The sequence below is a fragment of the Caretta caretta genome, chromosome 6 (genome assembly GCF_965140235.1).
Source record: "Caretta caretta isolate rCarCar2 chromosome 6, rCarCar1.hap1, whole genome shotgun sequence".
NCBI classification, from domain to species: domain Eukaryota; kingdom Metazoa; phylum Chordata; order Testudines; family Cheloniidae; genus Caretta; species Caretta caretta.
In genome coordinates, this window is record NC_134211.1 from 16,240,576 (window position 1) to 16,268,560 (window position 27,985).

At 47.6% G+C, this 27,985-nt stretch overlaps 1 protein-coding gene and 1 long non-coding RNA gene across 2 annotated transcripts in view; one reads left to right on the top strand and one right to left on the bottom strand.

Annotated features, from left to right (window-relative positions):
* Positions 1-27,985, top strand: part of LOC125638533 (NACHT, LRR and PYD domains-containing protein 12) — a 196,417-nt gene that overhangs the window by 117,874 nt on the left and 50,558 nt on the right. The window lies entirely within an intron of this gene.
* On the bottom strand, positions 20,208-23,198 carry LOC142072477 (uncharacterized). The gene is made up of 3 exons (XR_012668845.1): positions 23,092-23,198; positions 20,944-20,996; positions 20,208-20,349 (listed from the first exon to the last, which is right to left on the bottom strand). It is a non-coding gene; the product is annotated as an uncharacterized LOC142072477 (long non-coding RNA).

Here is a 27,985-nt window from a genome sequence, read left to right on the forward strand (position 1 = left end):
ACCAGCAGGACAGTGGCGTGGGAGGAGGTATTGTTTCATATTCTCTGTGTGTATATAAAGTCTGCTGCAGTTTCCACGGTATACATCTGATGAAGTGAGCTGTAGCTCACGAAAGCTCATGCTCAAATAAATTGGTTAGTCTCTAAGGTGCCACAAGTACTCCTTTTCTTTTTGCGAATACAGACTAACACGGCTGTTACTCTGAAACCTGTCAATGGGATACGGTAATACCAGGGTACAAAATATATTGGAAGGACAACAGGTCATGCTGGTGGGGGAGTGGCACTAAATATGAAAGAAAGTATAGAATCAAATGAAGTAAAAATCGTAAATGAATCAAACTGTACTATAGAAACTCTATGGAAAGAAATTACGTGCTCTAATAAGAAGAATATAGCTGCAGGGATATATTACCGACCACCTGACCAGAATGGTGATAGTGACTGTGAAATGCTCAGGGAGATTAGAGAGGCTATTAAAATAAAAAACTCCAATAATAGTAATAATAATAATAATAATGGGCGATTTCAATTATCCCCATATTGACTGGGTACATGTCACCTCAGGAATGGATGCAGAGATAAAGTTTCTTGACACCTTAAATGGCTGCTTCTTAGAGCAGCTGGTCCTGGAACCCACCAGAGGAGAGGCAATTCTTGATTTAGTCCTAAGTGGAGCACAGGATCTGGTCCAAGAGGTGAATATAGCTGGACCGCTTGGAAATAGTGACCAGAATATAATTAAATTTAATATCCCTGTGGCAGGAAAAACACCACAGCAGCCCAACACTGTAGCATTTAATTTCAGAAAGGGGAACTACACAAAAATGAGGAGGTTATTTAAACAGAAATTAAAGGGTACAGTGCCAAAGTGAAATCTCTGCAAGCTGCATGGAAATCTTTTAAAGACACCGTAATAGAGGCTCAACTTAAATGTATACCCCAAATTAAAAAACATAGTAAGAGAACCAAAAAAGAGCCACCATGGCTGAACAACAAAGTAAAAGAAGCAGTGAGCGGCACAAAGGCATCCTTTAAAAAGTGGAAGTTAAATCCTAGTGAGGGAAATAGAAAGGAGCATAAACGCTGGCAAATACAACTAGGAAGGCCAAAAACGAATTTGAGGAACAGTTAGCCAAAGACTCAAAAAGTAATAGCAATTTTTTTTAAGTACATCAGAAGCAGGAAGCCTGCTAAACAACCACTGGGGCTACTGGGCGATCGAGGTGCTAAAGGAGCACTCCAGGACAATAAGGCCATTGTGGAGAAACTAAATGAATTCTTTGCATCGGTCTTCACGGCTGAGGATGTGAGGGAGATTCCCAAACCTGAGCCATTCTTTTTAGGTAACAGATCTGAGGAACTGTCCCAGATTGAGGTATCATTAGAGGAGGTTTTGGAACAAATTGACAAATTAAACAGCAATAAGTCACCAAGACCAGATGGCATTCACCCAAAAGTTCTGAAGGAACTCAAATGTGAAATTGCAGAGCTACTAACTGTAGTCTGTAACCTGTCATTTTAAATCCGTTTCTGTACGGATGACTGGAGGATAGCTAATGTGACGCCAATTTTTAAAAAGGGCTCCAGAGGTGATCCCGGCAATTACAGGCCTGTAAGCCTGACTTCTGTACTGGGCAAACTGATTGAAACTGTAATAAAGAACAATTATTGTCAGACATATAGATGAACATAATTTGTTGAGGGAGAGTCAACATGGTTTTTGTAAAGGGAAATCATGCCTCACCAATCTATTAGAATGCTTTGGGGGGTTCAACACGCATGTGGACCAAGGGGATCCAGTGGATATAGTGTACTTAGATTTTCAAAAGCCTTTGACAAGGTCCCTCACCAAAGGCTCTTACACAGAGTAAGCTGTCATGGGATAAAAGGGAAGGTGCTCTCATGGACTGGTATCTGGCTAAAAGATAGGAAACAAAGGATAGAAATAAATGGTCAGTTTTCAGACTGGAGAGAGGTAAATTGTGATGTCCCCCAGGGGTCTGTTCTGGGACCAGTCCTATTCAACAGATTCATAAATGATCTGGAAAAAGGGGTAAACAGTGAGGTGACAAAATTTGCAGATGATACAAAACTACTCAAGATAGTTAAGACCCAGGCAGACTGCGAAGAGCTACAAAAAGATCTCTCAAAAATGGGTGACTGGGCAACAAAATGGCAGATGAAATTTAATGTTGATAAATGCAAGGTAATGCACATGTGAAAGCATAATCCCAACTATACATATAAAATGACGGGGTCTAAATTAGTTGTTACCACTCAAGAAAGAGATCTTGGAGTCATTGTGGATAGTTCTCTGAAAATCATCCACTCGATGTGCAGCGGCAGTCAAGAAAGCAAACCGAATGCTGGGAATAATTAAGAAAGGGATAGATAATAAGACAGAAAATATCATGTTGCTTCTATATAAATCCATGGTATGCCTCCATATTGAATACTGTGTGCAGATGTGGTCCCCCATCTCAAAAAAAGATATATTGGAAAAGCTTCAGAAAAGGGCAACAAAAATGATCAGGGGTATGGAACAGCTTTGTTATGAGGAGAGATTAATTAGACAGGGACTTTTCAGCTTGGAAAAGAGACAGCTAAGGGGAGATATGATTGAGGTCTATAAAATCATGACTGGTGTAGAGAAAGTAGATAAGGAAGTGTTCACTACTTCTCATAACACAAGAACTAGGGGTCACCAAATGAAATTAATAGGCAGCAGGTTTAAAACAAATAAAAGGAAGTATTTCTTCACACAATGCATAGTCAACCTGTGGAACTCCTTGTCAGAGGATCGTGGGAAGGCCAAGACTATAGGAGGGTTCATAAAAGAACTAGATAGCCATTGATGGACCTATCCTCCATTAATCTATGAGCCAGGATGGGCAGGGATGATGTCCCTAGCCTCTGTTTGTCAGAAGCTGGGAATGAGCAACAGGGGATGGATCATTTGATGATTACCTGTTCTGTTCATTCCCTCTGGGGCACCTGGCACTGGCCACTTTCGGAAGACAAGATACTGAGCTAGATGGACCCTTATTCTGACCCAGTAGGGCCATTCTTATGTTCTAAACCGAGTTTAGCTACTAAACAAACAAAACAACTGAAAAAATAACAAAATTTAAACAAACAAGCGCAAACTGTCTAAAAAACTAACAAACATGACTGAAGAAATGAATTAAAAGAAAAAATCCAGCTCCTCACCGCCGTGAGTACCGACATCCAAAGCTGCTGGTGCTCTTTATGATCCACTCTGGGCCTTCAAGCCCAGAAACTGTTTGGGGGTGGAGGGAGTGGCGGTCGGAGCTGCTGACCCTCTGTCATGGCATCTACAAGTGTGAGGGTGTCGCTGCTCACAATGCATGTGCAGGTCCTTGTGCAAGACACAACCATTTAAAGCAGGCAATGCAGTAAAGCAAAAATAGTGACTGAATAAGCTGTAGACATTATGCACCCGCTCCAGGAAGCAGCGCTAGGAAATGTAGGGTAGGTACAACAACCCATAGGCCCTGCAACGTTTGCAGAGTGCACTCTTTTTGAGGATGGAGTGTGTCGTGTGCACCCGAGAGGGAATGGCTAGTGTGGCTGCACTGCGCCATGGCAGCTTCCAGTTCAGTCACACTGATGCAAGTTGCAATGTGGAGTTCTCTAGTGCACATGTTAGATCATAACCTATTTAGGGCCTTGCCAGTTAGTACGAGGACTTTGAATTTAGTCTGGAAGGGAATGGGAAACCAACTGAGTTTGTGGCGCATCAGAGAGAGAGGGGATCACATCAGCCATTGTTGCTTAAATAAAGGAGCTGTTTCCATCTGAATGTGGTACTTACCTCCCCACCCGGGAGAGTGACTTGTGTCAGCCTAACACTATTCACTGAGGTTCAGGTACAGTGGCAACACTTGTGGTTAAATACTTTTAAAATTGAAGAGACCAAATAACCAAGTTTGGCTTAGTTTATTGAGAAGGGACAAAGCAGTACAATATGAAAAGGAGGCATACATACACTCCTTCTGGGAAACAATTAATGTCGCAACATCTTTACCTTACAGAGAAGTTGTGTTTAAAAAGTATGCACCTGTCATAAATATAAAGGGAAGGGTAACCACCGTCTGTATACAGTGCTATAAAATCCCTCCTGGCCAGAGGCAAAACCCTTTCACCTGTAAAGGGTTAAGAAGCTAAGGTAACCTAGCTGGCATCTGACCCAAAATGACCAATGAGGAGACGAGATACTTTCAAATCGGGATGGGGGGGAAACAAAGGGTTTCTCTGTCTTTTGCCGGGAACAGGTCAGGAATGTAGCCTCACAACTCCTGTTTTTAGCTAGATTACTTACTAACTTGAAATGCGTTAGATTTCCTTTTGTTTGTTGGCTGGTAAAATAAGCTGTGCAGGAGGAATGTATATTCCTGTTTTTGTGTCTTTTTCTAACTTAAGGTTTTGCCTAGAGGGATTCTCTATGTTTTGAATCTGATTACCCTGTAAGGTATTTACCATTCTGATTTTACAGAGGTGATTCTTTTACCTTTTCTTTAATTAAAATTCTTCTTTTAAGAACCTGATTGATTTTTCATTTTTCTTAAGACCCAAAGGTTTGGGTCTGTGTTCACCTGTACAAATTGGTGAGGATTCTTATCAAGCCTTCCCCAGGAAAGGGGGTGTAGGGCTTGGGGGGGGGGATATTTTGGGGGGAAGACTTCTCCAAGTGGGCTCTTTTCCTGTTCTTTGTTTAAACACTTGGTGGTGGCAGCATATGGTTCAAGGACAAGGCAAAGTTTGTACCTTGGGGAAGTTTTTAATCTAAGCTGGTAAGAATAAGCTTAGGGGGTCTTTCATGCAGGTCCCCACCTGTGTACCCTAGAGTTCAGAGTGGGGAAGGAACCTTGATAGCACAGCATGGTTATTGAGAAGTTAGAAAGCACTGAATATGTCATCCAGGGCTAGAATTCATCGGTCAGCTTTTTACCTTTTCATCTTGTATCATGGGGTATCTTTCTCTTTCTTCTGAATACTACATTACAAGAGCTACGAAGGCACTACCCAGCCTGTACAAGGATGTACAATGGATGTATCGTGCCTTTGAAGGGTTTTATATTTGCTAATGTCAAAAGCTGTGTTTTTGCTTTGTACGGTACATATATTTTAAGTGAAGCTGCTGGAGGTGCTACCTGCTGTTATGATAGCCTGACACATCTGTCAGTAGACCCTGTTTTCTGTTGCTTATAACTTTGCTGCCCTTAACCATTTTGACTTAAATTTTCCATGCTGGGCGTCTGCTTCAAGCTGGATATTTTTGTGAAATTTCAGCCTAAATGGTTCCTCCATTTTCATCCATAGGCAAAGAAAACACACTGTTCCCCCATGTAATTCCAGTTAATTTCTCTGAGAAGCTCTATCACCCCTATGCTTTGGAGCCAAAACTTTGGAAGTGGGGAGCCTGTGTGCCAGGGATGTGCCTATTTCTGTTCCTATGAAAATATGCCCCAGTTTTCCTAGTTCATAAAACTTTGAAAAAAATCACAGTGCTGATGTTCAGTAGAGACTTTTTCAGCTTTGCAGCTACTATCTCCAAAATTCTCTTCTTCATTGAGTATGTTCCACCCTGGGGCTTCAGAGGGCTGAGCCAGCCCTGGCTCAGACTGTTGGGTATCAGGATTGGATCGGGGGATGCTGACTTCCGTCTTGAGGGGTGGGGTATAGGGTGTGACAGGATTCCAACCTGGCATACTGTGAGGCCTATTGCACATGATGAGGGCTGGCTCCTTAAAAGAGAGGATCCAAGCCCAGTGCAGGTTGGCATTCAGACGGAAGAAGAACTAGTGCTCCCCTGCCCCACAGAGCAGGGGCTGCTCACCAGGGAAGTTGCAGAAAAGATTTTGCTGCTTGAACCCTCTGGAGAGGCAGAGGAACCATCTTTACTCTGCTTTGCTTTTCATTGCAGCCCAGGCACTCAGCCTGGGCCTCGGACACTCAGGTCTGGTCTACACTAGGAGCTTAGGTTTCAGAGTAACAGCCGTGTTAGTCTGTATTCGCAAAAAGAAAAGGAGTACTTGTGGCACCTTGGAGACTAACCAATTTATTTGAGCATAAGCTTTCGTGAGCTACAGCTCACTTCATCGGATGAAGTGAACTGTAGCTCACGAAAGCTTATGCTTATGTCACCAAGTGAACTGTCGCCAATTTCTTCTTTCCTGTGCCAACACTGGACCTCAGGTGCTAGCCGAATAAATTCCACATTTTGTTTAGGGCAGTTGTATTTTATATTACAATAAAGCGACAGCTTTGCTATAGTTAAGGTTCAGACCAGCTTCCTGTTTAAAGCTATTAGCCAGGATGGGCAGGGATGATGGCCCTAGGCTCTGTTTGCCAGAAGCTGGGAATGAGTGACCGGGGATGGATCACTTGATGATTACCTGTTCTGTTCATTCCCTCTGGGGCACCTGGCACTGGCCACTGTCGGAAGACAGGATACTGGGTGAGATGGACCTTTGTTCTGACCCAGTATGGCCGTTCTTATGTAGATTCCTGAGAGGTCTAATAGCTACACAATTAGTCAGAGTGCTTTGAATTTGGCATGCCTCATGGGTGCAAGGGGTTCTGTTAGTGATCCCAACATTGGGGTCATTTGACCAAGGGGTTCCTGTGATACAGCCCCTCCCTCCATCCAAAAACCCAGGTTTTCTTAAAGTTGGCAGATTCTGGCAACCTATTTATGCTCAAAGACATAGATCAATCCAGGGCTTAGCTCATCACAACAGGGTCTCAAATGCTCGAGGGTTCCCCAGCACAGGGCTTGGCACCCACAAGCCGTTTGGGGGAAATCAAATTCAAACATTATTTCAGAAAGAGTTTGCATCTCCAGTTAGGCACTTCAGAAGGCTTGTGCGCCTATTCATGTGCCTAATTAATTAAACTGAGCATGAACAGAGGGAGAGGCTACTATCGGTAAAACCACCTGTCACAGGATGGTGACTCTGTGGATGTGTTAGGATAATTGCATTTGAGTACCCCCCCCCCAGGGAACTGTGAGTCCAAATGCAACCCCGGGGCAGAAATGTGAAGTAAAAGAAACAGGCACATTGTTCCAACTACATCTATTACAGGGGGATTTTAATTAGGGGGAAAGCGAATCTGAGTGTGGCAGAATATGCAGGAAGGTGCTGAAACTATTTTTTGGGGAAAAAAAACCCCACACAAGCTAATGCTTGCTGGGAGGGGAGAGCGATTGGGGTGAAAGAGTCGGTGGGAAGAGGGGTTGAGGCTCAGGTAATGGGGATCTAGGGGCACAGGGGGGAAATGATTTGTGTGTGCTACAGTCTGGCTTTACCCGCAGTCCATCTCCAGGGGCGTGACCTCCCACTTCCCTTCTCCCCTCATCTGATCCAGGTTCTGGGGGCCTTGTTTTTTAAGAGGGGTCAGAGCCCCACTCCCTATTCCTTATGTTATGGGAATTTGAGGAACCCTTGTCCCTGGTGGTGTCTGAACTCTTCTCCATACTCCTGTGTGAGTGCAAGGCTCTGGGGAAACCTAATCATCTATGGGGGTGTGACCCCCATCACTGCCCCCTCATGTGATCCGGGTTCTGGAGAGGGCTTGCCTTTCTGGGGTGTCTCAGCCCTTCTCCCTAACCCCTCCATGTAATCTGGAAGTCACTGCCCCTTTGCGGGTGTCTGAGCCCCACTCCCTGTCTCCTGCCATCCCATGTGTGCTTGGCTGTGGGAACAGCTGCCCATCTATGGGAGTCTGACCCTCATCCCTTCCCCCCCCCCAAATGAGGCAGGTGCCAGGGGGCTTGCCTCTTGGGGGTGTCTGAGCCCGTTTCCCTACCCCGCATGTGAGCCAGGATCCAGGAAGCCTTGCCCTCTAGCTTAGAACAGGCATGCTCAGAGCATGCACCAAGAACACACTCCTGAGGCAGGTGTGCTTGACACACATCAGAAACTCTCCAGCACTGAGGGGGAAAGGGAACACCCACAGAAATGAATGGAGCAGTTCACATGTCTCAGAGCTATTTTTTCAAGCTGCATTAATCTCCATGGGGTATTCTCATTCAGCTGAGAACATCTCATTGAGATGAATGGGCCCCTTACTACCTCTCTGAGCCTTCAACTTTGAGGTGGGAAACCTGCCTTGGGTAGAAATCTGAGAATGAACTGTAAATGTCTGGGAAAAAATGAAGTTAAGGTAAACGCCCACACAACCTTAACTGTGCCCTCTCTGAGTGATGTCTCCGAATACCCATAAGACACACACTTGAACTCTGCCTTTGCATTATGATGAACAGGTGCTGCCTGTACTTGCCCTCCACTCAAACACTGAGCCTGCTCCCCTGAGAGAATGGCACATCGGTAAATGTAACAGCCACTTCATACCCTTTTAGAGTCCCTTCAGATTTACACACAGGTTACCGCCTCAACCTATACCTTCCCCTACCCATCATTAAATCCACAGACTGCTCTACTGACGCTAGCCATCGCACCCAGTGCCCTGCTCCTGACACAACCTCCACAATTCTATACTGAAGTGATGCAGACAGGAACCTCATGGTTCACATGCTCCTCTTTCTTTTGAGAATACACACAGAGGAGACTCAGACCCAGATCCCCTCATAACGCAGTCACCGCTCTATGATGACACTCCTCAAGCTAATCCCTAGATCTCCTTATATCACAATCACAGTTCTTCCAAGATGCTACAATGTATTCCTCCACCATTCAGTACAGTTACACCTAACATGGTGAATGCATCTGGAGGGCATGCACTTAATTGCCAGGGGCTATTGCCAGCTCCAGGAGCAGAGTTAAGATTATGTGGGTGTTTACCTTCACTCTGTGTTTCCTGGTTTTCTGAAGTGTGAGATGGGCATGAGCGATCACCCGGCAACCTTAACTCAGAATTAAACAAGATTTTTGTCATTTAAGTATTACTGTATTATGGTAATTCCTAAGTGCCCTAGCCGCAATCAGGGCCTCAGTGTGTTAGGCACTGGACATGATGTAATGGCAGGTGTCAACAGGCGGTTCTGTTATAGTCTTCCGAGTTCTTTTTTTTAGCACGTAAGCAAGGTTTTAGTCTTGGGGCAATGTGTGTTGTGTTAGTTTCACTGGGTTTTGCAAGATTTGGTGGAGATGCGGTTTTGGGGAGGCGGGAGCTGTGCAAGCAGCCAGAGAGTTTGCTGTCTGCCTTGCGCTATGACTACAGTCTATTCTGGAGACAGGTTTCTCCTTGGGAGTTTGGTGTTGGGCTGAGATCCTTGAAAGAGGAGACAGCCTTTATGCTGTGTGACCATCTCATTCCAGGACAGACAAAGGGAAGGGGAAGTCAATATTATAATTCCCATTTTTCAGATGAAAAATTGAGACCCAGAAAGATGGAATGACTTGCCTGAGGTCACACAGATAGTGTATGGTAGAGCCAGGAACTGAACACAGACCTCCCAAGTTCTGATCCAGGGCTTTAACTACACAACTTGGCTGTCTCGTGCAGAGAGCTGTGCTCATTCTTGTGTTTCTCAGTTTCAGAATTGTGCTTTTTAAAAATGGATATAGTCTCTCTTTTTATATGGTTACAGTTATTAAGGCAGAGCTACTTAGTAATCAGAGTGCCTCTTGGGCTTTGCTTTGGACTGCAGCCACCAGAAGTCCTCATTCAGGGTAGAAAGCAAGACCACAGAGCTGGACCTGTGACACAGGGCATTGGTACTGAAGTGCTTTGAGATTAACAAACAGCGTAAGATTGCGCTTGCTTGGTTATGCATGGGGGTTCTCCACATGGACATTTGCTTCAAAAGGAAAATACGACACAACTCTGCCCATTGAGAGACACTTGCTGGCTGTTGTGTCTGGTGGTGTATCCTAGCTCTACTGATGTCTGACCATAACATGTTCATGAAATTTAAGAGCTGTAAGCCATATTACAGAATCCACTGTGCAAAGAACCACCTAGTGTTGCTAGTTCTTGCCGTTTTATTGCGAGGTTTACAATACTTGATGGGGTTTTTATTCAGCCTCAGCTCTTGGAGGCATGTGAATATTTGAGAATTTCAGCTTAATTTTTTATTTATAATTAAGTTCCTAGGTCCTCGTGATTGTGGAGAAAAGATTAAATATGTGACCCAAGTGTAACCTATACATTCAGGAACTAGAAGGCTAAGAAAAAGAAACACAAAAGCATTACTTTTCTTCATGATTTTGGGGGTCTCACTTATGACTTTTGAACATCTGGAATTGCCAATACTGCCTGTATGTCAGAAAATAATTATGACTTTGCAAAAGTACTTATTAATGTGAAAGAAAGGCCCCTAATGGACCTTCTTAAAGCAGCTGTGCTTTCAAGGGCATCTATAAATAGTTAAATCGGAACTGCAAGAGGAGGAGTTTGGCTCCAATACTACGCATTTCCAAAACAAACTTTGATAAGGTCAGACAAGAAATAAAAAATGACCAACTCTACGGCAGCATGACAAAGTAATTGTAGATGGTCGGACAGAGGAAAAATCCATGGTGCCCCCCCATAGCAGTTGGGTGCAGGAGTCTGGTAGAAGGCTAATATACTGGTCACTGGATGAATAGTTTTCTGTTCCGTGAATGACCAGAGCAGGGACTGCCCTAGAGCAATCAGGAAACTGCTAGAACCAGGGAAGGCAGGCAGGCTAATTAAGACACCTGGAGTCAATTAAGGATGTACTAGAATCAATTAAGGCTGGCAGGCTAATCAGGACACCTGGTTTAAAAAGGAGCTCCCTTCAGTTAGTGAGGGGTGCGTAAGACGCTGGGAGTGAGAGGGTGCTGCTGGAGGACTGAGGAGTGTGAACACCATCAGGCATCAGGAAGAAGGTCCTGCAGTGAGGATAAAGAAGGTGCTGCGGGAGGCTATGGGGAAGTAGCCCAGGGAGTTGTAGCCGTCACGCAGCTGGTACCGGAGATGTTGTAGACAGCTGCTATCCACAGGACCCTGGGCTGGAACCTGGAGTAGAGGGTGGGTGCAGGTTCCCTCCATCACCCCCAAACTCCCTATTTGACACAGGAGGAGTTGACCTGGTCTGTGAGTCACAGAAGAAGGGAAGGTCTAATTTGGGAAGGTCTCTGGCCTGTCCCCGACCCACTAGCTGGGACAACAGAGGCTGCGGAGATTGTTCTCCTCCTTTTCCCCATGCTGGCCAGTGATGAGGTTAGCTGAGTGAATGGCAGGTTTGAGCCTCTAGCAAAAGCGGCCAAACTGAGGACTTCCGTGGACCTCTGAGGCGAGCAAATCCACCAGAAAGCACAGGACCCACCAAGGCAGAGGAGGAACTTTGTCACAATTGGTGTCAGGGGTGGGATTTGGTGCACAGTGTGGTGGAAGAAGGAGGGTTTAAAAAAAAAAAGAGGGAAAGGGTTGTTTTTTTTTTCTCCACCACAATGGCTGATGTACTGTGGGCACTGATACAAGCCACGACTGCCCAGCAGGAGGCTACCCGTGTCCAGACAGCCGCCCAACAGGAGGCAGTGCGGCTGCAGCAGGAAACCAATCACCTGTTGATGGACCAGGCCCCTCAAGACAGTGCTATGTTGCAGGAACTGGTAAGCCAGGTGAAGGCCCTTACGGTGCTGAACCTCAGCCATGATGGGACGCGGGTCATATGGGCCAGCAATTGCCTGCAGAAAATGACATGGGAGGATGACGTAGAGGTATACCTCCTGGCATTTGAGAGGACAGCCCTGTCGGAGGCTGGCCCCGAGAACAGTGGTCTGGCATTCTCTCCCCATTCCTATCTGGGGACGCCTAGAAGGCCTACTATGATATGACTGAAGAGGCTGCGGCAGACTACCCCCAGCTGAAAGCAGAGATCGTGGACAGATCTGGGGTAACGACCACAATGCGGGCCCAGCGGTATCATGAGTGGAGGTACCAGGAAAACAAACCCCCATGGTCCCAACTATATGACCTCCTCCATCTCACACAAAAGTGGTTACAAACCGAGTCCCAGAGCCCAGAAGAGATACTTGAGGTTTTGGTCATCGACTGATACATGAGGGTACTACCGCCTGATCTTAGCACCTGGGTAAGCCAAAACGACCCCTCCACCTAGGACGAGGTTGTTGCACTGGTAGAGAGGTGAAGGATGGTGAGGGAACTGACCCGACCAGCTAAGGAAGAGGCACCTCGAGTTAAACTAGCGGCACCAACCCCCAGAGCTCAGGTGACTGGGCCCCCAGGAAGGCCCAGGTGGAAAAGAGAGGGGCTGAAGGTCCACTGGAGGCAAGAAAAAGTCGGAGCACTGAGGGTGAAGAGGATTGTGGTGTTAGACTGCCCAAACTGAGAGACCGGGGAATGCCTAGGGCCCCATACAGATGTTATGCCTGCAGGAAGTGGGGACACATAGCTGCACAGTGCCCCGATGCCGAGAAGCCTATGCAGTGTAACCTGGGGAACTGGGCAGATCCATGCTGCCTAATCCACCTTGTGGGGGTCGAACTAACCCCACATATGTATACCAGACCAGTGAAACTAAATGGGGTAGAGACTATGGCACCAGTTGATTCAGGGAGTGCTATCAAACTCATCTCAGGGAAGCTCGTGAAGTGTAGTGAGCTGTTGCAGGCCAAATGTATGGGGATAACGTGCATCCATGGGACGGTTGATTATTACCCCACCATCCCAGTAAAAATTGAGATCCAAGGGAACATTACAGAGATGATAGTGGGTGTAGCCCCTAAACTCCCATACCCTGTATAATAGGGAGGGACTTCCTGGAATTTTGTGACTTCCTCCAACATCCTCTCTGGGAGTAAGGGAGGGACCCTGAAGCTAGTGAGGCATCCACAGTGGACTGTCAACCCCCAATCTTCTCCAAAATATCCCCAGATTTGTTCTCCACCCCCAGGTGGGGCAGAAAGACAAAAAGGAAAGAAGGGCAGCTGAGGCCTTGGGAGCCCGAGTACTGACTCAAAGCCAGAGGGTCGCTCTCGTAGGTAGGCGGACCCAGACAGCTGGAAAGGAGGCCTCCCAGGAGGAAGAAGCACCTGAGCCAGACCCCAACCCTAATGCCTATGAGCCGGCAGAAGCAACAGAAACCAGTGCCCTAGAACTTGGGCAGACTAGCCCCGGGAGGGAAAATTTTGGATGGGACCAAGCCGAAGATCCAAGGTATGACAACATTAGGAATGAGGTAACAGAAATAGATGGGGTCCCCGTGGAAGGGAAAACCCAGGGACCCGGCCCCTACTTCATCATAAAGAAGGATCTCCTGTACTGGGTTGCACCAGTACAGGGTCAGAAGGTAGAGCAGCTCCTAGTACCTGACAAACACCAGAAGGCTGTATTAAAATTCGCCCATAGTCATGTTTTTGGGTGGCATTTAGGGGTAGAGAAGACCCTGGCATGGGTCCTACGAAGGTTCTTCTGGCCCAGGGTGCACGAAGAAGTGCGGAGATACTGCACTTCCTGCCCAGAGTGTCAGCTGCACAGTCCCCGTCCCCACTCGAGGGCACCTTTGGTACCCCTTCCCATCATAGAGGTCCCATTTGAGTGAATAGCCATGGATCTAGTGGGACCCCTAGAGAAGACTACTTGGGGCCACCCATATATACTTGTTGTCCTGGACTATGCTACATGGTATCCAGAAGCCGTCCCCTGCCCTCTAAAACAATAGCCAAAGAGCTAGTGGGGATTTTGCCCGAGTGGGGCTACTGAAAGGGATACTGATGGACCAAGGAACCCCATTTATGTCAAAACTAATGAAGGATCATAGAATCATAGAATATCAGGGTTGGAAGGGACCTCAGGAGGTCATCTAGTCCAACCCCCTGCTCAAAGCAGGACCAATCCCCAATTAAATCATCCCAGCCAGGGTTTTGTCAAGCCTGACCTTAAAAACTTCTAAGGAAGGAGATTCCACCACCTCCCTAGGTAACGCATTCCAGTCTTTCACCACCCTCCTAGTGAAAAAGTTTTTCCTAATATCCAACCGAAACCTCCCCCACTGCAACTTGAGACCATTACTCCTTGTCCTGTCATCCGCTACCACTGAGAATAGTCTAGATCCATCTTCTTTGGAACCACCTCTCAGGTAGTTGAAAGCAGCTATCAAATCTCCCCTCATTCTTCTCTTCTGTAGACTAAACAATCCCAGTTCCCTCAGCCTCGCCTCGTAAGTCATGTGTTCCAGTCCCCTAATCATTTTTGTTGCCCTCCGCTGGACTCTCTCCAATTTTTCCACATCCTTCTTGTAGTGTGGGGCCCAAAACTGGACACAGTACTCCAGATGAGGCCTCACCAATGTCAAATAGAGGGGAATGATCGCGTCCCTCGATCTGCTGGCAATGCCCCTACTTATACACCCCAAAATGCCATTGGCCTTCTTGGCAACAAGGGCACACTATTGACTCATATCCATCTTCTCGTCCACTGTCACCCCTAGGTCCTTTTCTGCAGAACTCCTGCCGAGCCATTCGGTCACTAGTCTGTAGCGGTGCATTGAATTCTTCCATCCTAAGTGCAGGACTCTGCACTTGTCCTTGTTGAACCTCATCAGATTTCTTTTGGCCCAATCCTCCAATTTGTCTAAGTCCCTCTGTATCCTATCCCTACCCTCCAGCGTATCTACCACGCCTCCCAGTTTAGTGTCATCTGCAAACTTGCTGAGGGTGCAATCCACACCATCCTCCAGATCATTTATGAAGATATTGAACAAAACCGGCCCCAGGACCGACCCTTGGGGCACTCCGCTTGATACTGGCTGCCAACTAGACATGGTGCTATTGATCACTACCCATTGAGCCTGACAATCTAGCCAATTTTCTACCCACCTTATAATGCATTCATCCAGCCCATACTTCTTTAACTTGCTGACAAGAATACTGTGGGAGACAGTGTCAAAAGCTTTGCTAAAGTCAAGGAACACCAGGTCTACTGCTTTCCCTTCATCCACAGAACCAGTTATCTCATCATAGAAGGCAATTAGATTAGTCAGGTATGACTTGCCCTTGGTGAATCTATGCTGACTGTTCCTGATCACTTTCCTCTCATCTAAGTGCTTCAGAATTGATTTCTTAAGGACCTGCTCCATGATTTTTCTGGGGACCGAGGTGAGGCTGACTGGCCTGTAGTTCTCAGGATCCTCCTCCTTCCCTTTTTTAAAGATGGGCACTACATTAGCCTTTTTCCAGTCGTCCGGGACTTCCGCGGATTGCCATGAGTTTTCAAAGATAATGGACCAATGGCTCTGCAATCACATCCGCCAACTCCTTTAGCACTCTCGGATGCAACACATCCGGTCCCATGGACTTGTGCACATCCAGCTTTTCTAAATAGTCCCGAACCACTTCTTTCTCCACAGAGGGCTGGTCACCTCCTCCCCTACTCCATATACATACCCTGAGGACTTTGGTCTATCATCCACAGACCAATGGGCTGGTAGAAAGGTTCAACTGAACCCCCATGTCTACTATAAGGAAGGTGGTAAGTCAAAACGGGAAGGACTGGGACACCCTACTACCATACCTTATATTTGCCATCCGGGAGGTACCTCAGGCCTCAACTGGGTTTTCTCCCTCAGAGCTATAAAAATGGGCACCAGCACCGGGGCATCTTGGACATAGCCAAGGACATTTGGGAGGAGCGCAATGAGGGGAAGAATGTAATCGAGCATGTGTTACAAATGAGGCACCGGATAGCATGGGTCACTCCCATCGTGCGGGAGCACCTAGAGAAGGCCCAAGAGGCCCAACGAGCTCATTAGAACCGCCAAGCCAAAGTTTGGCAATTCCAACCTGGAGACCGAGTAATCGCATTGGTGCCCACGACACAGAGTAAACTTTTGGCCCAGTGGCAAGGACCCTATGAAATAGTTGAATCCGTAGGGGAGGTAAATTACAAGGTGTGACAACTGGATGTCGGAAACAAGAGCAAATATATCATGTCAACCTTCTGAAATCCTGGCATGCACAAGAGGCATGCGCAGCTGTCCGAAAAGACCTACCCCAGGAGAACAAACCCTCCGAACAGGTGAGGGTGTCTCCCGATTTAACACCAGACTAGAAGAATGAGGTGTCTGAACTGATCTTCTGGAACCAAGATGTGTTCTCGACAAAACCAGGTTGAATAACCAAGACATATCACCACATCATCATGAACCCCTGAGCCAGAGTAACAATGAGGCTCTACTGGGTACCAGCAGCCAAAAGTGAGGAAATAAAAGCGGAAGTAAAAAAAAAATGTTGTGGTGGGCGTCTGTTATAGACAAGAGGATGAGGTAGACGAGGCTTTCTTCGGACAAATAACTGAAGTTTCCAGATCACAGGCCCTCATTCTAAAGAGGAACTTCAATAACAATGACATCTGCTGGGAGAGCAATACAGCAGTGGACAGACAATCCAGGAAGTTTTTGGAGAATGTTGGGGACAACTTCCTGGTGCAAGTGCTGGAGGAACCAACTAGGGGCTGTGCTCCTCTTGACCTGCTGCTTTGGGCAGCAGTGACCATGAATTCAGGATCCTGACAAAAGGAAGAAAGGAGAGTAGCAAAATACGGACCCTGGACTTCAGAAAAGCAGACTTTGATCCCTTAGGGAACTGATGGGCAGGATCCTCTGGCAGGCTAATATGAGGGGGAAACGAGTCCGGGAGAGCTGGCTGTATTTTAAAAAAAGCTTTATTGAGGGCACAGGCACAAACCATTCCGATGTGCAGAAAGAATAGTAAATATGGCAGGTGACCAGCTTGGCTTAACAGTGAAATCTTTGGTGAGCTTAAACATGAAAAGGAAGCTTACAAGAAATGGAAATTTGGACAGATGACTAGGGAGGGGTATAAAAATATTGTTAGAGCATGCAGGGGTGTAATCAGAAGGCCTAAGTACAATAGGAGTTGAGGCTAGCAAGGGATGTGAAGGGTAACAAGAATGGTTTCTACAGGTATGTTAGCAACACGAAGATGGTCAGGGAAACTATGGGACCCTTACTGAATTGGGGAGGCAACCTAGTGGCAGATGATGTGGAAAAAGCTGAAGTACTCAATGCTTTTTTTTGCCATGGTCTTCACAGACAAGGTCTATAAGGTGGACTATAACGTGGATAGAAAGTTGGCTAGATTGTCGGGCTCAACTGGTAGTGATCAATGGCTCCATGTCTAGTTGGCAGCTGGTATCAAGTGGAATGCCCCAAGGGTCAGTCCTTGGGCCAGTTTTGTTCAATATCTTCATAAATGATCTGGAGGATGGTGTGGATTGCACCCACAGCAAGTTTGCAGATGACAAACTTCTAGGGACCGAATGGCTAGGCAGCAGTTCTGCGGAAAAGGACCTAGGGGTGACAGTGGACGAGAAGCTGGATATGAGTCAGCAGTGTGCCCTTGTTGCCAAGAAGGCCAATGGCATTTTGGGATGTATAAGTAGGGGCATAGCGAGCAGATCGAGGGACGTGATCGTTCCCCTCTATTCGACATTGGTGAGGCCTCATCTGGAGTACTGTGTCCAGTTTTGGGCCCCACACTTCAAGAAGGATGTGGATAAATTGGAGAGAGTCCAGCGAAGGGCAACAAAAATGATTAGGGGTCTGGAACACATGAGTTATGAGGAGAGGCTGAGGGAGCTGGGATTGTTTAGCCTGCAGAAGAGAAGAATGAGGGGGGATTTGATAGCTGCTTTCAACTACCTGAAAGGGGGTTCCAAAGAGGATGGCTCTAGACTGTTCTCAATGGTAGCAGATGACAGAACGAGGAGTAATGGTCTCAAGTTGCAGTGGGGGAGGTTTAGATTGGATATTAGGAAAAACTTTTTCACTAAGGGGGTGGTGAAACACTGGAATGCGTTACCTAGGGAGGTGATAGAATCTCCTTCCTTAGAGGTTTTTAAGGTCAGGCTTGACAAAGCCCTGGCTGGGATGATTTAACTGGGAATTGGTCCTGCTTCGAGCAGGGGGTTGGACTAGATGACCTTCTGGGGTCCCTTCCAACCCTAATATTCTATGATTCTATGATTCTATGACACTAAACTGGGAGGAGAGGTAGATACGCTGGAGGGTAGGGATAGGATACAGAGGGACCTAGACAAATTGGAGGATTGGGCCAAAAGAAATCTGATGAGGTTCAACAAGGACAAGTGCAGAGTCCTGCACTTAGGAAGGAAGAATCCCATGCACCGCTACAGACTAGGGACCGAATAGCTCAGCAGCAGTTCTGCAGAAAAGGACCTAGGGGTTACAGTGGACGAGAAGATGGATATGAGTCAACAGTGTGCCCTTGTTGCCAAGAAGGCCAATGGCATTTCGGGATGTATAAGTAGGGGCATTGCCAGCAGATCGAGGGACGTGATCATTCCCCTCTATTTGACATTGGTGAGGCCTCATCTGAACTACTGTGTCCAGTTGTGGGCCCCACTGTTGCGGTTCAATGACAAGACGGGACAAAGCTTTTAGCAAGCAAGCAGGCTAGTCTGCCAACGGACTTCTGCCTGTCAGCTTTCCACCTTCTCCTTTATTCTTTTCTCCCCCCGCGCATTACATTCTCCAACAGATAAAAAGGAATACACTGGCTTTGTTTAACATTCTTATTTACCAATTTCTATCTACTGCATTCCTTGCTCTCAGGCCTTGAGCCGAGTCCTGGGAGGCTTCCCACGGTTCATGTCATCTGGGCGAGATTCCAAGGTTCATGCCCTTGAGAGGAGCTGTGTGTGCGCAGCTCCTGCACAACACTCCGGGTGTGCCCTGAAAGTTGCCAAGTGCATGAACCTTGTATGAATCCTACATCCCCTCCTTTTTTGTTTATTTGTGCTCGGCCATCTCATGGTAGTCATCAATTTACTTTTGCAAGCCAATTAACTCCCGGACAGACAAGGTCATAACTCGTGGAGCCTGCCAGGGCGGTTCTCGACAAAGCCTTAACAAAAAGGAAATACATTGCACACAGCAACAGCAAAAAATAAGCTTAAGAAGGTAAAGTGTAATTGGCCGAGCCCCAATTAGCCATGCTAGAGTACTGGGAAGAGAGGTTCGCGTAAGCAGCGAGCATCGTCTCATTCCCTATTTCCTCAGGGTGATGACATACTGGAATAAGGCACGTCCCTAACAATTCTTCAGCTGCTACGAAATCAAATAAACAAAAGTGGGTAACATTTACTATTGAAGCCAATCTTTCCCATAGGTTATATGTCATTCGGGCCCGTAATGGAGGAAGCGCTCCCGAGCCAACCCCTACAGGAAATAGCAGGCACAAAAGGCATACAATCAATACAGAATTAGCAGTAATTTGGTCGAGAATTGCCACAAACAAAGTCTCAGGAGTCTCTGGCTGTTGGTTTGCTGCCAGTCTTCGTTGAGCTGCGGTGACCAATGCTTTTACTGCTCCCCATGTCACGGGCTGGCTTGGGACGCTACGTCTCCTCCGTCTCCGTCCCGCCATTGTCGACCCGGGAGGCACCGCATTCTCCTCCAAGGTCAGCTGAAACTCCGGTATGGGGTTCGACAGCCCCTGGTGCCATGCCATGCTGCTTCAGTGCCGGTCGCACACACCGGGCCGGAACCCACAACGGTCCTGCAGGGAGAAACACAGCAGCATATCCCCAACCCCAAGTAATTAAAGGTACTGGGCCCAACCATTGCGGATCGGGCAGCTGACGGTAATAGACATGCGGTCTTTCCAGTACCTCGGACTTATGAAAATGCCAATCCATGGGGGTCTGCTGATCTGTATTCAATGTTAAATTATTTAAAATAAACAAAAGAATATGCAATTGTTGCTGAATGTCTCCTAAGTTTCGGAGACGCAGCTCCCCTTGTTTGTCAAGCAAGGTTTTTAGCGTGCGATTTGCACGTTCAACAATAGCTTAGCCTGTGGAATTATAAGGGATCCCGTGTTTGAGATGGATGTCACATTGGGCACAAAAGGTGGAGAGGGCTGTGGAGCAATAGGCTGGGGCATTATCCATTTTTATCTGGCTCGGGCGACCCATGACAGCAAAACAGGCTAGCAAATGGTGAATAACTTTGGGAGTGGCTTCCCCACGCTGTGGGGTCGCCCAGAGGAATCCCGAATAGGTATCAATGGAAACATGTAAAAACGAATAGGGGCGGAATTGTGGCACGTGAGTGACATCCATTTGCCACAGCTGATTCGCTGCGGTACCTCTGGGGTTAACGGCATAAGAAAAGGTAGGGGCAGCAGCGGCACAGTGGGGGCAGGAAAGAACAATAGAACGTGCATGATCAGCAAAAATGTGAAACTGTCGGGCCAAAACAGAGGCAGACTGATGAAAAAAGGAATGGCTTTCAATGGGGTCAGAAAAAAGGGAATTTACCTGACCACGTAACGCGCGATCGGCGCGTGCATTGCCCTCAGTGAGTAGCCCAGGCAGAGGGGTATGACTGCGAATATGAGCAACAAAATAAGGGAAATCACAAGTGGTGAGGAGATACTGTAAGGACAAAAACAGGCGAAGAAGGTCCGCATCGACCTGAGGGGTAATGAGGGCAAGGGGTAAGTAATCAATTACCTGATAAACATAATGCGTGTCCACGATCAAATTAAAGGAACAATCAGCAAAAAGTTGAAAGGCCAAAATAACAGCAGCTAGTCCCAAGGACTAGTGAAGGTCTCCAAGCGCTGTGCATGCAAATATTGTTGTACAAGTGAATGAAGCGCTTTCACTTTTTCTAGGGGGAAGGGCCACTGGTCAATCCATACGGGCTCTAAGGATTGCCATACCAATGGTAATGCGGAGGGCAAGGTGGGTGGGGGAGGGTTTTGGGCCATTATATATTAATATCGAGGGTGGTGTCCAGCTTTACAAGTAAGTCACGGCCCCAAATACTGAGGTGGACAGGGAGCACAAAAGGGCGTATCGTAGCAAGGGCACGGCCTCCTGGTTTAGAGACCGTGACCCAAGACAAACTTTGGCGCCCGGGTTTGCTACCCCCGATCCCCCACAACTCTTTAGAAGGAACTGTTGGCCAACCGACCGGCCACTCCGGATCACGAATCACCGTAATGTCAGCTCCAGTGTCCACCAGCCCTGTAAAAGGAACATTATTTAAGAGAAGTGTTAACTGAGGTTTTGAGGGGCGGACCGACATTGTTAGAGAAACAAGTGGAGAGGACGTGTTGTGAGACAGCAACTGAGGCAGCGGTGATCCAAAGCCGCCTCTGCCCCGGGCTCGATCCTCTGCGGCTGGCACCTGATAGGGGACTAAAATCAATTGCGCAATTGACCGTCCACGCGGGAGCGACTGCGGAAGATGGGTCCATACCTGAACCTTAATAACGCCGTTGTAATCGGCATCAATGACCCCTGGGATGACAAAAAAACCCTGTTTCCCAGTGTGTGAGTGAGGGAGAACCAGACCCACAAATCCGGCAGGGAGAGGTCCCATCACCTGTGTAGGTATGGCGCAAACCTCCCCTGGCAACTGAAAATCAGCGTCCTCCTGCATAATCAAATCAAGCTCTGCACTTCCGGCAGTCGCCGCCCTCATGGAGTCTATGGATTGTAAGGCAGAGGAACAGTTGTCTGAGTGGGGAACACCCCCATTTGGCCCTGGGTTCGGGGGAGACCCATCGTGCGGTTTCCCGACCCGCTACGACACTGATTAGCCCAGTGATAGCCCTTCCGACACTTGGGGCACTTCTTTGAGGGGCAGGCGGGCGCCGTCGATGAGCGGCACTCCAGCTGAAAGTGACCCTCCTTACCACAGCGGTAACAATGCTTCCCCTCCTTCCCGCTTTTCCGCAGGGCGGCGGCCAGAACCCCAGCTTTATGTGCTTGTGTGCCGATGTTTTGGCACGCCCACAGCATGTCCGACAGCTCTAGAATGCCAGTGGCTTGTGCCGCCTGGAGAGCACGGTGGCAATCCTCGTTCACATTTTCAACCGCCATTTTTAACAGAATCTCCTGAGCTGCCGCAGGGTTATCCACCTGTCGGAGGATAGCCTCTTGCAATCTGTTGGTAAAATCCATAAAGGACTCTGATGCACCCTGACGGATACTGGCAAAGCTTTTGGTAGGCTTGCCTGAATCCGGGACCTTCCGGAAAGCATGCTGGGTGCAGGTGGAAATAATGGGGAAGACGGCCTGAGGGAGTTGAGACTGCATCTGAACGGTAGCAAACTGGCCTTCCCCTGCCAAGTGCTCATAAATGATCCCTTGCTCTCTATATACCTGGGCTTGGCGTTCCGCCATCTGCTGATACTCACTAAGCCAAATAACATACTGACTGGGCGTCAGCATCATGTGCAACAGCACCTTCCAATCTTCAGGGATCAGGGTGTACCCAGTACCTAGCCCTTCAATGAGACCGCGTACATACGTGCTAGTGAGGCCGAACTCGCGAATTGCTTTCTTTACCTCTCTGATCACCGAGTAAGGCAAACGGACCCAGTTTGCAACCTGGTTGCCCTGGCCATCATCCTGCCAGATCACCGGACAAACTGAGACCAGATCAGTCAGCTCCTCTGCTGTAATATCTGAGCGAGTCTTCGCTGCGTGAACCATTTGTTGCACCAGCGAAAGCCCCTGAGCAGACGCGGACGACCCCTCAGGGGGCCCCAGAGCATGGGGCCCCACGAGGGGTTGGCGATCACACACCGGCTCCGGTGGGGAAGGCCAGGGAGGCGGTGGTAATAGAGGCACTGGGGGCGAAGCAGGGGGAGGGATGGCTGCAGGAGTGGATGGGGGTGGCGGGATCGGCAGCCCCTCTGTTGGCGCGGGAGAGGGTCTTTCCGAGGCAACACACTGTGTCGCATCGCCAGGAGGGGGGATGGCTGCAGGAGCGGATGGGAGTGGTGAGAGCACCAGCCCCGCGAGGGAGGGCCTGTCCGAGGCGACATGCTGTATCACGTCGCGGCAAAGGGGCCAGGCATGTAAAGCCTGCACAGGCGCCCGAGGCTCTTTGTGCAATGTCTGGCCCAACCGCTCCCAGTCCGCTAGCTTAAGGGTTCCGGCTTCTGGGTACCCCGGGCATTGGGCACTTACCTCCTGTAGCAGGAGAGTGAGTTCTTGAGTGGGGCAGTCATGCTGAGCCTTACGCAGCAAATACTGTAGCTCATTGCGGTGTTGCACTTGCAAAGCAGAGCGGGAGCTTCCCATACTTACCACAATGAAAAATACTCACCGGGATCCGCGAAGCGGATGAGTGACGCGTCTGAAACCCTTGCCGGGCGAGGTGAGTGCTGAGGGCCCCACGTTTGGGCGCCAGTTGTTGCGGTTCAATGACAAGACGGGACAAAGCTTTTAGCAAGCAAGCAGGCTAGTCTGCCAACGGACTTCTGCCTGTCAGCTTTCCACCTTCTCCTTTATTCTTTTCTCCCCCCCGCGCATTACATTCTCCAACAGATAAAAAGGAATACACTGGCTTTGTTTAACATTCTTATTTACCAATTTCTATCTACCGCATTCCTTGCTCTCGGGCCTTGAGCCGAGTCCTGGGAGGCTTCCCACGGTTCATGTCATCTGGGCGAGATTCCAAGGTTCATGCCCTTGAGAGGAGCTGTGTGTGTGCAGCTCCTGCACAACACTCCGGGTGTGCCCTGAATGTTGCCAAGCGCTTGAACCTTGTATGAATCCTACACCCCACACTACAAGAAGGATGTGGAAAAATGGGAAAACGTCCAGCGGAGGGCAACAAAAATGATTAGGGGACTGGAATACATGACTTATGAGGAGAGGCTGAGGGAACTGGGATTGTTTAGTCTGCGGAAGATAAGAATGAGGGGGGATTTGATAGCTGCTTTCAACTACCTGAAAGGGGGTTCCAAAGAGGATGGCTCTAGACTGTTCTCAGTGGTAGCAGATGACAGAACAAGGAGTAATGGTCTCAAGTTGCAGTGGGTGAGTTTTCGGTTGGCTATTAGGAAAAAACTTTTTCACTAAGAGGGTGGTGAAACACTGGAATGCGTTACCTAGGGAGGTGGTAGAATCTCCTTCCTTAGAAGTTTTTAAGGTCAGGCTTGACAAAGCCCTGGCTGGGATGATTTAATTGGGGATCGGTCCTGCTTTGAGCAGGGGGTAGGACTAGATGACCTCCTGAGGTCCCTTCCAACCCTGATATTCTATGATTCTATTCTGTGGTGTAGAAGTGGCAGATTGGTTTCCTGATCTTAATCTGTTGTCTCCTCAATGTAATATCAGATGTGTCTCTGTGTCTGAGTTTGACAAACAGACATGGTATAGACTGAATAAAGTGGTGACCAAAGCCCATGTCTCTTTGACCATTGGAAATGTTGGGGATTAACAGATATAGGAACACTTGGTGGTTTTGTTTGAGGTTTGAGGTTTTTCCCCTGTTTTGCTCTTTTTCTTATTTTTTCTGGTGATTACTGGTCTGAGGGATAATTTTATATGTGGCTCTCTGAATGTTAGTGGGCGCAGGGATGTTAAAAAACATAGGGCTCTTTCTGAGTTCCTGTCCCAGAAAAAGTTAGATATTTTGTTTTTGGAAGAGACGCACACAGATGCAGGCAACCAGACTGATCGCTTGCTGATTGCAGAGGGGAGGTTTTCTGCCATTCTCTTTGCAGACAGTATAAAGCCTGATTCGGTGATTCTCTCTCTCTCTCACACACCCCCCCCTCGTATAGTACTGATTATCAGTTACTCCCTAAATAGTTGTCCATGAAGACCTGATTTTGATTCATCCTGAAAACACTCAAAGTTTACCCCAATTGACTTTCTGTCATGACAGGGAGCTCACTCAAATTTCAGTGGTGGCACTGTGACCCCATGCACCAGGTTGCAACACCCAGATCAGGGAGCTAGTTAGCCCCGTGGGTCTGAAGCTGCAGGAGCTACTGCTGTGGAGTGAGTGCATGGTGGGCTCTACACCCCCCAGGACCCCTCACCCTCTAGAGGCAGGACAAAATTCCCCTCCACCCCAGCTCAGGGTTTCCTATGCAACCTTTTGACAGGTTGCATTGCTCGGAACTTAGGATTTATATAACACATACTTAAGTGCTGTATTTTAATATTTGCTGGATTTAGTACTTATTATATTAATGTATGTATTCTATATCATGGGCTAGAAATATTTCATAAGCCTGACATTTTTGCACTAAAGCTATTTACTGGGTCGCAATAGGCCATCAGGGTTTACAAATGGGTCCTGAGACCAAAAAGGTTGAAAACCACTCTTTTAGCTCAGCCATGGCTCCCTTGGCTTCTAGACTTCTGGCTCCCTGCCAATTCTAGTGGATTGATGGGGAGCCAGGAACCTAGAAGCCCTGGGAACAGACAGTGAGCCAGGAACCTTACAGGTAGGGAGTTGGGGCTTCCGAAGCTGATCCATATCTTGAGAGGGTATTCTCAGGGCTTCCAGGTGCTGAGCTGATGACTTCCACCAGTTCAGCGGCAAACACATACTTCTTGAATTCATTTTGTTTAATTTAAATTATTTATATACAGATTATAGTAAATGTATGCCTTAACACAGGATGTTATAATTTCAAATTTAATTTTAAATAAGTTTGTTTTAAAAGCAAACTATATTTAATTTAAATAAAAATCCTATTTAAATTAATCTGACTTAAGTAAAAAAATCAAACAAATAATGTCTTTTGATTCTTTCATTAAAAGTAACATCCATTTTTCTCCACCTTGCTTACTCTCAATATCAGGTTTGAGGCATGTGCCAAAACAGAACATGAGAAGAGGCGTATTTCTGCAGAAATTACTTGTTTGTGACCACTTTCAAGTAAAGACTAAAAATAAAGATTTAAGTTTGTGATTTTTTAGTTTACAGTAGAAACAAATGTGCATGAGGAGGTCTTTCACCAAATCTTCAATTTGAAGTCAAGCACTCCGGCCACTGAGCTACCAAATTTGGCACTTTTACAGAAGCTCTTCCACAACTTACCGGTGAACAGGCTCTTGCATCTCACTGTTGAGCACCAAATACAGTACTGATTTGGTAAACAGATGTTCCATGTGTTTGTCCCTTAGTCATGGTTCGTGACCCACCAGTTTCATAGTCCAGGCGGCGGCGCTTATTAGCCACCACTATGCTGGTGGGGGCGTTTTCCTGTTTGGGTTCCAATATCTCAATGTAAAGTTGCTCCAATGAGCTTCTCTGTTCCTCCAGTCGACCACTGACAACTCTGGTGGTGGCAGAAAAAAATCCACATTTTGTTTAGAATAATTATAGTATTATTTATTATTAAGGTGTTGCAGTAGTGGTAAAATGCCTGTGCTGAGATCAGGGCCTCACTGTGCTAGGCAATGGACATGTTGTTATGGCAGGTGCCCCCAGGTGGTGCTGTTAGAAACGTGTCCAAATTCTTTTTTATTAGGATGTAAACAAGCTTTTAGTCTTGGGGAGACATGCAGTGTTTAGGTTATGCAAGGTTTTCTGCAAAGGCAGCTTTGGGGGAGAGGGAGCTGCTTGAGCAGCAGAAGAGTTACAGCTACACTTAGAGTGCACCCAGACGTCTCATCACTGATTGCTCCTCTGATCTGCAAGGCCGTGGACATTTAATACTGCTCAGCAGAGGGGTAAGGCTGAAGTCAGAATGGGGCACTGGTGTCATAAGAAGGAGAAACAGTACACATAGACAGTCTCTGCCCTGAAGATCCTACAGTCTAAATGGAATGGCATAAACTTAATTAACACAGAGTTAAGGTTGCCTGGTTTTAGCTTGTGACCTTCCAGCATATGGAGTTCAGCAAAAATCAGATTTCAGAAAATAAGGAAATACAGAGTTAAGGTAAATGCCCATGCAACTGTAACTCTTCCCCCCTAGAGCTGGCAATGCTCATTGAGAATTATCTGTATGTTGTCCAGCTGAATTAATGGTGTTAAGTGCAGCTATATTGAATGGCAAATGAATATATCGGAGCACCTTGGGAGAGCTGGGATTGTGATATGAAGAGATTTGGGTCTGAGTCCCCTAATGGGTTGTCAAAGGAAAGAGATGTGTGTGTACCATGAGGTTCCAATCTGGCATCATTTTAGTTCAGAACTGAGTAGGTTGTGTCCGTATCAGGGCACTGGGATCGTCTTGCCATGGGGTCTCTTTCTCCTCACCTTCTCAGGTGTCTCCTCTCTCTCTCTCTCTCTCTCTTTTAACCCGTAAATTTTGTGGGGTTCTTCTCTTCTCCTTCAACTTGGAGGCCCTCTCCTATTCACCCCTCCCCAAATTAGTGTTCATCCCCTAAGATTCCCACATACACCTTTTGGTTTTTTCCTCCCCTTATTCAACCCAATCTTAGAATCTCTCCCACCACCCCTATTGCAGACTCCTCTCTTCCTGCCTCCAAAATATCTTGGGGTTCTATAAACCATTACAGAACCTGGGGGCTCCCCAAGGCATGGGGGCTTCTCTCCCTTGTACAAATTCAGGGTCTTTTTTCTCTCCCAAATTTTGGGGTTCCCTTCTCTATTTGGCAGAGTAACAATATTTTTAAGGCAAATGAGGTGATGAAGGAGGCCGTGCAGGTGACAGTTCTGGTGGGAGGAGTGTCTTGATGTGTGTAAGATTTAGCAGCTTTTGGGGTGGGGAGGGCTCATGCTTGGGTGTGCAGGGGGCTCGCTGTGAGGCCTTGAAGGAGGACAAAGACAGCCCTGCTTGGGGGTGGTCCCTGAGGTGCACATGGTCATAGCCGGCCTGCTGCCATGGTTACCCAGTCAGCTGGCTGGCAGCTCCATCGGGAGCCCAGACTGCAGGTGAGTTACAGAAACCAGCAAAACTTCTGTTTTTATAAACCCCCCAGAGACTCTGGAACAAGCCCTACCAACAGGGTGGGGTTGCCAATTTTCTATTTTCCGACAAACAGATAGTACAGCAGGAGTGGTGGATCCTCCCCTTGCTCTACCTCTTCCCTGGAGGCCACTCCGCTCACTCCTCTCCCAGCCTCCCCGCCATTGCTGGCTGCTCTTCCCCCTCCCCCTTCCTCATCACTCAATCCTCTCCACCTCCTCATCCCTCCCCACTCCCCAACCCCGAGCTTGGCTCCCTGTGCTCCCAGGGCTGGGACAGGAGCTGCAGCCCATGATGCGGAGCCTGCCTGCCCACAAG